Raw genomic sequence first — 11630 nt, 5'->3', positions numbered from 1 at the left:
GAACTACTGCCTTGCCGCATCCTCTGTGGACTAAGCCTCTCAGCAAATGGTTCCTGCTCACTGTGTTGAAGTCAAGTGAGATTTCTTCTCTGAACCTTGGTGATCTCTGCCTACTTCTGTGCAGTGTCTGGAGAACCCCATGCCATCAGGGGAAAGGGGTTTTTCCAACTTGATGGACGAGAGATCTTCCCAACCCCTGCCCCGTCTGATATAAAGTACTGGTTCCTAAGCTTGGCTGGGCAGCTGCCTCAGCTGGCCCTTGGTTCTTTCTGTCTTTTACTATTAGGAGAGACCATCAAAACTGAACTGTGGATTCCGTGGGGAATAAGATCTTGGGGTAAACTTTTTTGTTGGATAGATTTTTCTTGAACCACAACCCTCAGAACTGGTAGTTCCTCATTTGGGGGGAAGACTAGAGAGGGGTCTTAAGGAGGAGGCCCAACAGGGAGCAGCGGTGGAAGCCTTTGAGGTCCTACTCTAGAGGGTGGTTTAGAAGACCCAGGGGTGGGGTGGATACCTCCTTCAGATGCCTCCTCTCAGCCAGGGGGCTTCCTGGCAGAGAGGAGGCTCTGAGACACTTTCCTTGGTGGTTATGTTTAATCATTCTCCATAGATGAATTGGGTTCGTTTCTCCTCCTTTTGACTGTTTATACTCCTGCTCTAAAATCTCCCCGGTGACTCTAAACAACTCAAGGACATGTCACTGCTCAGGAGTGGAGAATGGTCTTCTGGACTTTGGAGGCTTTTTTTCTGAACGCCTCATGGAGCTTGCTTTGGGGCCGTCCCCCAGGGGTGGGTTTACTAGCACGAGAGGGCCTTCTGTTGAAATTGTCTCTGATGCATGGCCCAGGCAAGCTTTGGAAATGCAGTTGGTGCAACAGGGACTGCCACTAGGCCTTGGCATAGGGAAGCAGCTGGGCTGCTGAGTTTGGGCGGAGTCAGTCCATGACCTTGGCCGTGAAGCTTGGCATGGAGTGGAACTCTCAGAGATCAGCCTCGGTGGTACTGAGCGTGTTCATTTGCGCCCCTTTTGTGGGCACACGGACCTGGGTTATCATTTGTGCAGCTGGTCGTGTGAGCTTGGTGCTTAGGGTCCAACCTGCACCTTGCAACATCACGGTACTGCCACAACAAAGGGGGCACATGCTGAGATGGCTTGAGCTGGGTGAGGGGTGTGCACTGAGGACATGCAGAGGCTGTTTGCAGAGTGGAGGTGACTGTTTTCACAGGACTCTCTAAATAACGATCCTAGGATGTTGAGAGCAGCATGTTCTAAACCAAACCAATATTGTAGGTCATCACCGTACTGGAGAGTCTGACTCCCCATATGAGTGTGGTAGCCACAGAGCTGGGGCATCAGATTAGGAGTCAATTGCAAAGGATGCTTCCAAGAATACACCTTAAAGCCAGGCACACTGTGCAGAGAAGTGTCAATCTGTCACAACGGCGCGAGTCCTTCCATTTGCTGTGCGTGCAGACCGCACCGCCACTGCTGGAGCACATTCATTCTCGGCAGGCAGGGAGCTGATCGCCTAATTTTCACTCAGAAGAGCCACGGAGGGGTGCGGAGGAGCCGGGAAGCTGGTGGTTGGGCACTGTGGATGGTTCCGTCTTGACATTTTGACACAGAGGCTCTTCTGTGCTTACTGCAGAAGCAAAGTGCAGCCAAGTGCAGACACGAGGTGAGGAGAGAACGCAGACCAGCCTTGGGACAAGGCCTAGGGGCTCCCTCTGCAGACACATTCCGTAGTAGAGACCATGCTCCCCAGGGAGGGATGAGGAGGACCTCGCAGTTCGACTCGTTGGTGGCGGGAGGAAACAGTTGGGGGGTGGTCTTCAGAGTGCTCAAAACACTTTTTAAAAAGCAATCCCAAACCTCAGATTGTTGCCTGCACAAACCCTCTTGGGCAATAGGAAGTTCTTATTTAAGGAAAACACAGACTGTGTTTTCTCGAAGGTTTAAAGGGAACCATCAGTGGGGTGGTGGTCTCCCCAGCAGGGTGGGCACTTTGTCTTGTTGTGATCATGGAAATCATGGAAACGGCAGGTGCCCTGTGGCAGCTGGCTCCTTAGAAGAGAGGATTTCTGGCCTCTATTGGTGGGACCTCAGCTGTGCCAGGTGTGGGGCACACACTGCCCTGAGGCTCAGGTGACCCCTAGGAACTGGCGTGGAGGCTTCCAGTCTAGACCAGGTGCGTCCATCAGGAAGAGGAAGACCCCACAGGGAGGCAGGTGTTGTTGGTGGGGGGAAGATGTCACCTGGTCTGGGGGTGGGGCCAGAAGGACTCTGGTGGCTGAGGGTGTCTTGCAGGAAGTCTCTGGTGACGGCCATGTCTCAGAGCTGTCTTGAGGGACATGGTTTGCTGAAGAGTCTCTCTCTTTCTTGGTGTGTTTGTCCTAAAATGTGTCTCGAGGTGGCAGCACCCACCTTTTCTGGGGCAAGAGCTCTTTGAACATCCGTGCCATGGAAGGAGGTTTCCCTGTGTTCTCGCTTACAGCACAGCCCTGAATTGTAGATACAAGGCCTTTCTCAGTTTTCTAATTTTTATATCCAGGTCTTGGGTTTCCTGCTTTCCATTTCCACTTCTCAAGCAGCTTCTGCTCTTTCTCCTTCCTGATCAGCTGTCTGTCCACCAACATGACGTGTTGCTGATGGCCTTCACGGAGGCCTGCATGGTGCTGCCATCACCTTCCAAAGTAGCATCGACCAAACGCAGGGGACACACAGGGGATACTCGGCCCCTTCTCTGGCTTGAGGAGCCCTGGGGGGTGGGGGGGGGCTACTTCTTTTTCAAAACACTCTCTTTCCTGCTGATTCTGTTTATGTTCTGTTTATGTTGCTGCTTATGGCCTTCTGAAGGCTCTTGCCAGGCTCGGTCAAGTGTTCCTGCACCATGGCCTTCCTTATTCCCCACTATGGCCCGGTGATACACCGCCTCCATTTGAAAAGGAAGAGGATGGTCCCTTTCGAAGCGTGGTGGGCAATGTTTTGTCCTGGGATTATCGTGATCTGGCTCGACAGACTTTCTGTATTTTCTCATCCTGGGATTCAATTGCTTCCTGACTTGTGGCAGGTTGGATGCTGGGTGGGTGGGTGGAGGGCATACCCCCGGCCCTCGCTGGGTGAGGGGTGCCCTGGTGGTGTTGAGGCTCCAGGACTTGTGGCCTTCCTGCCTTGCTGGGCCATTTCTGTATAGAATACTTGTTTCAGTGGCTTTTCATTTTCACACTCTTAGCGTGGTTTGAACTGCTTCTTGGTCTTTGATGAAATGTCCTGTCTTCTGAGGAGTGTCTACTGACTTCAGTGGTTTTTATGAAGCCAGAGGTTGAGTAAAGTCACACCCGGAAAGGGAGGGACCATCACGGCCCCTTCCTTCAGGACTCACAGGGAGGGGCTCCTGATGAAGTGAGGGGAGGGGGCTCCCTCTGTACCAGGTCTCTGGCAGCAGCTCCCACCCCTTCCACTTGTACCCCTCCCCCCAGCTGACTGTGTCTCACTGTGCCGCCTTGGATGAGCCGGCAGGGGCTCCCTCACTGTCCCCCGGCCTCCATTCTATGGGGAAGCAGGGGTCTTCTGTCATTTTTAGTGTAGTTTGTGTGGTTGCAAGGCCCTCTTCACAACTTTGGTTTTTAAATTAACATCCAGAAGCCTTGCTCTTCCTTAACCTGTAAGTTCAGTTTGCAGTTTCCTCTGATACATTTTAGCAAGGCCTGATAAAGGGGCGTTGGTGAGATTGTGGGGGGTCTCCTGCTCATACCATGCCAGCTACAGGTCTGGGGTGCAGTGGCCCAGGCGGGTGTTGGTCCTGTTCTGCCCGGGGCTGGTTGTGGGTGAGCTCCTGCCTCTCTCCACACTCAGGAAGGGCAGGAGGCTTCAGGCGCCTATGACCCGTGTGGCCACACAGGGCCCTGCACTTGGTTCAATGCTCTGCAGTGGCCGTCTTGAAATTCTTCATGACTTGAAGGAAGAGGTTCCACATCTTCTTTTCGCTCTGGGCTCTTCAAGTCATTTACCTGGTCCTGAAGGGGCAGTTAAAGAGCGGAAGTGTGTCCACTGATGGTTGCTAAGTCCTTTAGGGCCGTGGCCATCATCCCGTGGGAGAAAAGTGTGGCAAAGAGACCGGGGTGGCAGGGACCGTGGAGGAGGGTACGCAGGAAGGTGGAGCCACAGAGGAGGATGGGGCTCCAGGCACCTCCTACGGGATTCCAGAAGGCAAGAGCTTTGCTGTGATGATTTGCCGTCTCGCCAGGCAGGGCTCCACACGGGGACCCTCAGTGTGAGGGGAGCATGACACAGTTGCTCCACACACGCAGAAGTTGTCAAGCAAGGAGCAACTTCACAGCTGAACCCAATGACAGCACAGTGTGTTTCTTAGATAAACAGCAAGTTTCCGGTCAGAAAAGCAGACGCCAGGGGGGCGCTGAGTGCCCCTCTTATATTTCTGCTACTGGTTTAAGGTGATGGAGTGTGAGCCTTTGGGGACGTGGCTCTGAGCCCTGGTGACCACTTTGTTCATTTTGACAAACTTCCTTCTCTCAGCTCTTTGTGTTCCTGCTGGGTCACCAAGGTCTCTTTGTCCTCCCTGGCCCTTACCAGGGCACCCTGGCTTTCCAGTTCCTTGATGATGTCCCTTTAACAGGATAAGGGGGTGGGGGTGGGTCCTGCCAGCCCCTCTGTCCCTCTCTGCCTGTTTCTGCATTACTCACCCATGGTCAACTGGCTGGCCGACACTCATGCTCTGTCCCTGCCACTGGACCATTCCCTTTGTCACACAGTGGGCTGTGAGCAATCAACACGAGGTTGCCCCCCACCTGCCTCCCTGTCCTGGGACGCTTCTCCCTCTGAGGCTGACTCTCCCCTGATCCTTGTCTTCTATGGATTGTCTGGAGAAAATCCTCTGGGATGAGGCATCTTCAGGAGAGCAGTGATGCTGGGAACCCAGGAGTGGGTCTCTATTAGGTTCCGGCTCAGTCCTGGGCATCTGCAGTGGGGTGAAGATGTGTATTTCTCTCTGAGGTGAAAATCTTTGTGCCCAGGGTGAATTAAGCACATTCTGCAGTCCAGGGCAGGTCCTTGTCAGTGGGCTGCGTGCCTTTCTTTTGTTTCCTGGGCCTCCCTCTGCCACCGCAGGCCGCCATTTTGGTATGTCAATGGGCACCTTTTATAATGCTCTATTAAAGCACTGTTGCTGTCTCGTGTGAAGGCATTTTTAATTCCTGTGGATAGTATCGTTGTGCCATTTCTTATTCTTTTCCCTTTCTCATTCAACACTGTATTTTAAGATTTGACCTTCCTCTCTACAGGCTTAAAAGTTAACTGAGAGTACCCAAAGAGCTTTTGTTTATGTGGGTTAAAACTATCGATATTTACTGCATTAGAAGTCAAGAGGAAACACTTAAAAAATCGAAAATTTCTTTAAAAATAGCAATGATGGGCACATGGCACGTTAACATAAATAACGTCTTGGCATTATTACGAAGACAGCGCTCACCTTGCAGAATCCCTATCCTAGTCACGCGTCTCTTTGTTCCAGAATAGGGAGAGACACTGTGAGGACAAAACTTGGAGACTTGAGTTTTATTTGTGTTGCCTTATAATACCTGAACCTGGAAAGAAACGATGAGATGTACGAAAGTTTAGCAAAATCTGCTCGAGTTTGATGGACTTGCCTTCTTGGTGGTTGATTGCCTGTCCTGGGAAGGGGAACATTCTGCATCTTACCAGAATATTTTATAATGTTTTACGTCGAATTTGTAATGTCCTAGGATAGATTTGTTTTTTTTTAAAGACAAAGAAGAAAAATTCCTCCTTTAGGTGAATACCTCTTTGTTTATTTTACTTACTTTACAATCCCTGTCTACATGGGTTTTTTTTAAAAAGAAAACTGACACGTTGCCTTCTTCAAAGAGTGCAGGTCAGGGTTTTTTAATAGATTGCTTGGCCACTCGAGCGTCACCTACTTCCAGAACATTTTCGAAAGGAAGTGCCGGGCTCATTAGCAGTCTCTCCCCATTCCTCTCTCTGTGGCCCCAGCTCTGGCAGCCCCAAATCTTCTTTCTGTCTCTATGGATTTGCCTATTCCGGACATTTCATGTAAATGGAATTATACAGTTTGTAGCCTTTTATGTCTGCCTTCTTAAGTATAATGCTTTTGAGGTTCATTCACGTCTCCTCGCCGGTAGCAATCCGTACTTCATTCCATTTGTGACTGATGACTATTCCTTTGCCTGGATCTTCCACATTTAGTTTATTCTTTCATCGGCGGATGAGTATTTAGCCTGTTTCCGCTTTGGAATGTTAGGAATAATGTTAATGTTGTGAAGCTTGGTGGGCAAGTTTTTTTGTGTGGACCTACATCCTCCGTGCTCTGGAGTCTGTTTATTTTTAAATGCTTTCTTATTGCTTACTTAAATCACTGGGTGCAGTGGCTCCCGCCTGTAATCTTAACACTCTGGGAGGCTGAGATGAGGGGATCCCTGGAGCTTAGGAGTTTGAGCCCAGCCTGAATAAGAGTGAGACTCTGTCTCTACTAAAAATAGAAAAATTAGCAGGGTGTGTGGTAGGTGCCTATACTCCCAGCTACTGGGGAGGCTGAGGCAGGAGGATCGCTTGGGCCCAGGAGTTTGAGGTTGCAGTGAGTTATGATGATGCCACTGCTCTCTCCAGGCAACAGAGCTAGCCTCTTGGGTCAAAAAAATAAAAAAAATAGGCAGCCAGGTCAGGCGTGGTGGCTCATGCCTGTAATCCTAGCACTCTGGGAGACTAAGGCAGACAGATCACTTGAACTCAGGAGTTTGAGAACAGCCTGAGCAAGAGCAAGACCCTATGTCTAAAAATAGGCAGGCATTGTTGTGGGTGCCTATAATCCCAGCTACTTGGGAGGTTGAGGCAAGAGGATTGCTTGAGCCCAGGAGTTTGAGGTTGCTGTGAGCTATGATGCCACAGCACTCCACCCAGGGTGACTGAACGAGACTCTGTCTCAGGCACCCACGACCGTATGTTAATCATATATCGAAATCTCCTCTGACAACTCTTTTCAGAAGTGTCCAGCTTTTTTTCTTCTTCTGCTACGCATTGGAAGAATAAGAGTTGTCTTGTGCCACATGTGAAATACACAAACACTAACGATAGCTGATAAGCAAAAAAAAAGAAAAAGGAAAGGTCTATGCATACTTTTTGTGATATCCGACACCACCTATAAGCAGAAAAAGTCCTCACAAAGTCAGTGCAAGTTGGACACCCTCCCTGTAGGGCTTCCCTTCCCAAATCAGATGGGAAAAACGAAAGGGAACTTTGGGGATATCTTTTACACCGATAATGATTCCCCAGAGAAACCTTGGATAATCACAAAGATTTGTTCTTTCCCCCTATAAAAAAGAGAGACACTAGAAATAAATTGGTTTGTTTGATAGTTTCCTCTTATAAGATATATGTGGGAAGAATTGTCAGGAGAGACACTCAGCCTTCCTCGGGTTAAACTTATGTAAACAAAGTTTTGTTAATGAATTATTAACTATGTCAGAAATTATGTCTTATGAGAAGTCCTTGGCAATTGGTCCATGCCCTGAATATTTTTTATCCTGAGGGGAAACACGGATAAAAATTCTTTTGAAATAGTTTAGACTGCCCCTTGATAGAGAAGTTTACTGTCCTTCATTCTGATATTCTTGGTTATAATAATAAATTACCTATGAAGACTCTGTTGCCAACAAGTAGTTTCCGATTCACTCTGATGCTTGCTGGAGGGCTCTACTCCAAGCTATAGGCTTCAGTTTGTGTTATCAATGGAAAAGGACCATCATAGGGCCTCATGACTGTACCAGGTACTTCAAACTGTCCTCGTTTTAAAGAAAAGACTCATGAACACAGACATCTGAGCTGATATCTTAGATTATTGACAGTGGATGGAGTTAGGATTTCAGGACTCTTTTTAAGCCAGGAACAGATGGCTTTATGGCTTGGATTAGCAGGCTGCTAATCCAAGATCCAGCCCAACAAGAACCCATGACATAGGACTGCGTGAAGTGATGTGGGAATTACATGATGGTTATTGGTTTCAACGATTGTTTGTACATGTTGTTTGAATGTCTTATTTTCAGGTTATGTGAGGAAGCCTTTTCTTCAGCTTCCTGTAGCCCACAACAATTGAGTGGATTCTGCTTTTGTAAACTGAAATAAAACATTTAAGGTGATATTTGACTTTCACTGGTGTGCACGGGCATATCTCATTGTGGCTTTACTTTGCATTTCCGTAGTGGCTGATGACATCAACCATCTTTTTTTTTTTTTTTGAGACAGAGCCTCAAGCTGTCCCCCTGGGTAGAGTGCTGTGGCATCACAGTTCACAGCAACCTCCAACTCCTGGGCTCAAGCGAGTCTCCTGCTTCAGCCTCCCAAGTAGCTGGGACCACAGGCACCCACCACAGCGCCCAGCTATTTTTTTGGTTGCAGCCGTCATTGTTGTTTGGCGGGCCCAGGCTGCCTTTGAACCCACCACCTTAGGTGTATATGGCTGGCGCCTTAGCCACTTGAGCCACAGGCGCCCAGCCTGCATCAACCATCTTTGATGTGTTTATTCACCATTCACATATCCTCTTCAGGGAAGGGTTGGGTGGTAAGATTTTGAAAGACATTTGCACACCAAGCTCTCCTTTCTATAGATGGGAGACTTGAGATCCATAAAGGGGTGTTCCACCAAGTTCCCACTCCAGACTGTGGTCTCTGAATGGAGACAAAGGACAGAAACAAGGAGGCCTGGGCACCCTGAGTAAGGCTTCTGGGACCCCCATCTCTTTAGCTTTTCCTTTGCCCTGCCTTGGGATCAGTGTATGCGGGTCAGCTCTCAGCCATGGCTGACACGATTGTCCCCTTGGGGTATCTGTGCAGTTCAGAGGACTCACATGCCCTAACCAGGAGGCAGTGTGCCTGGTGGGCATCTTGGCTGAGTGGTGGCAGGGCTTCTGAACTGGAAGCCTCCTGAGTCCCTGTGAGTCCCCAGGAAGCCATAAGCACACACCTGGAAGCACAGGAAGCATATCATGACCTGGAGATCAGAATTTCTAAACTGGGTCTCACTTGGCTAAACTCAAGGCATCAGCAGGTGTGTGTTCCTTTGGAGGCTCCAGGGCAGGATATGGGCTAGATGCTGTTACCTCTTCCCTCTTCAAAGCCAGCAACAGCTGGAGGAGTGTTTCTCATGTAGCATCTCTCTGATTCTACATGTAAGGGCCTCACGATTATGTTGGGTCCATCTGCACGACCCAAGAAACTCTCTTTTAAGATCACCTGGTAGCGACCTCAATTCTCCTTTGCCATTTGAGATAACATTCCCCAAGTCAGGATGGAGGCATCTTTGGGGGTCTATTAAATATTCTGCCCTCTGCAGCCTGCTTGGTGCTTGGCCGCTGAGACTTGACTGTTTAGGGGTATTAGGTGAGGAGGAGGAGCAGACGCCCTAGGCATGCAGGTTGAGTGGATGTGGGCAGGAAGAGCAGCGGGTGAGGCAGCCGCCCTGTGGGCTTCTAGCTGGGGGAACAGCCAAGGAATAGCTAAAACCTCTACCACGTGGGCAAAGTCCATGGAAAACGAGTGCCAGGGAGGTGTGGAGTGTGTGGGGAGGAGCCCAAGCAGGCCAGGCCTTGCTGAGAATGGACACGTGAGCCAAGGCTAGGAGGAGGAAAGGGGAGAGTGAGGGAGGAGAAGAGAGTGACGTCCAGACCCCCGGGGGGTCTGCACCAGTCGGGTCCTGGTCTTCTTTTTTTCTGCCTGATTTGGTTTTCTGTCGCACCTTCTCCTGACCAAATCCTACTTTTTTTTTTTTTTGAGGAGACAGGGTTTTACTCTGTCACCCCAGCTCGAGTCCAGTGGCTTCATATAACTTCAAAGTCCTGAGCTCAAGTGATCCTCCTGCCTCAGCCTCCTGAGCAGCTGGGACTACAGGTGCCTGCCATGACACTCGGCCCAAATGTTCCATTTCTTCCAGATCTCAGCTTATTCATCACCCCATCCAAGAATGTACCCCTGCTCCCCGTCTAGGTTAGGAGTCCTTCCCTGACCCCTTTTTGGGCCCACCAGGTTCACCTTATCACACTGAGTTTCTAGTTTCTTTATTCTAGTCTAAGCCCCCAGTGTCCCCCTTGAGAGCTTTTGTGGTGCTCTGTGCCAGGACATTTTCCATTTCCTGTGTGGTTTTCCTGGTAGACTCCTTGGAGACCCTTTAACCCCGCTCATTCTTCCTGGTTTTAGCCAGGAACTACATCTGGCTTCTATGCCTTCAAAATGACAAGAGGCCCTGTCTATATGTTTAATCCCGTGAGAAGTGGTGGTGGCTGCACCCTCCCTGGGCTGTCTTCTCTGTTAGGTCTGGTGAACTCAGTGTCCAGGGCCAAGGCTACTTCAGGGACCTCTGAAAATGTTTTAATTTCCTTTAAAAGCCAAAGAGGGCTAGTGTAGTGACTAATGCCTGTAATCCCAGCACTCTGGGAGGCCAAGGTGGGAGGATTTCTTGAGCTTGCACATTTGAGACCAGCCTGAGCAAAAGTGAGACCCCATCTCTACTAAAAATAGAAAAAGTACCCAGGTATGCTGGTGGGCACCTGTAATCCCAGCTGCTGGGGAGGCTGAAGCGGGAGGATCACTGGAACCCAGAAGCTGGAGGTTGCCAAGACCTATGTTCATGCCACAGCATGTTAGCCTGGGCAACAGAGAGAGACAATGTCTCAAGAAGAAAAAAACAAGCCAAAGGAAAAAGCAACCTTTTAGATTGAAGAAAATATTAATATATTCATTGTTATGCCAATACAGTTGTAAAATATGTTTTATGATACTTTTTATGGAGGAAGGTCTACATCAAAGTAAAAGTACTCAGGGCCGGTGAAAATCGTAACACCATCCTGCTTCCTCCACTTCTGTCTTCACCCCTACCCTGAACTTGAGGAAGGAGGCCTGAGAAGTTTCTCATTTGTTAGGACTCCAGCAGGAACATGAGTGCTCTTTGGGAAGAAGGGGTTCTTTGGGTAAGGTGACCAGACGTCCTGTTTTTGGCGGGACAGTCCCGATTTTAAACAATTTGTCCCGTGTCCCACGACGTTTTAAAAAAGTCCTGATTTTTGGAAAGAATGCACGACCAGCTAGGGAACAGCGGGAGAATGGGAAGGGAATATACAGTTTTCGGCTGTTGTAAAGGTTAATGTAACTCCATTTGGGAATGAAGAGGCTAATGCCACTTCATTTGGAAATGAAAAGGTTAATGTAAACTCCCTACTCCCCTCCTGGGCAAGGTCACCCAGGTGGAATCGGTATCAGAAGGATACTGGTTCCCTCTCTCACTTCTAGGCAAGGACAATTAGCTCAGAAGGAGCCAAACTGTCTGGAACAAACAAGTAGCCCCTCCCTCTCTAGAGGGACCGTAACCATAAACAGTTCAGCCAATAGCCCCCCCCCCCACCCCCCATTGGTGTCCTGCTTTACCAATGTTAAAATCTGGTCACCTCATCTTTGGGATGAAGCTCTGAACTAATGTATCCCCCCCCCGCCGTGTGCCTCTGGGCATCTGCTGTCTGTCCTGCCGTGCACTTCCAGAGCTCCTGCTGCTTCCCTTAGGCACGTGTGCACATGCAGACGCACATCC

The sequence above is a fragment of the Otolemur garnettii genome, unplaced genomic scaffold, assembly GCF_000181295.1.
Source record: "Otolemur garnettii isolate 467f Iridium unplaced genomic scaffold, OtoGar3 scaffold00047, whole genome shotgun sequence".
NCBI classification, from domain to species: domain Eukaryota; kingdom Metazoa; phylum Chordata; class Mammalia; order Primates; family Galagidae; genus Otolemur; species Otolemur garnettii.
The sequence above is the reverse complement of the archived record's forward strand: the minus strand, read 5'-3'. Positions refer to the sequence as shown.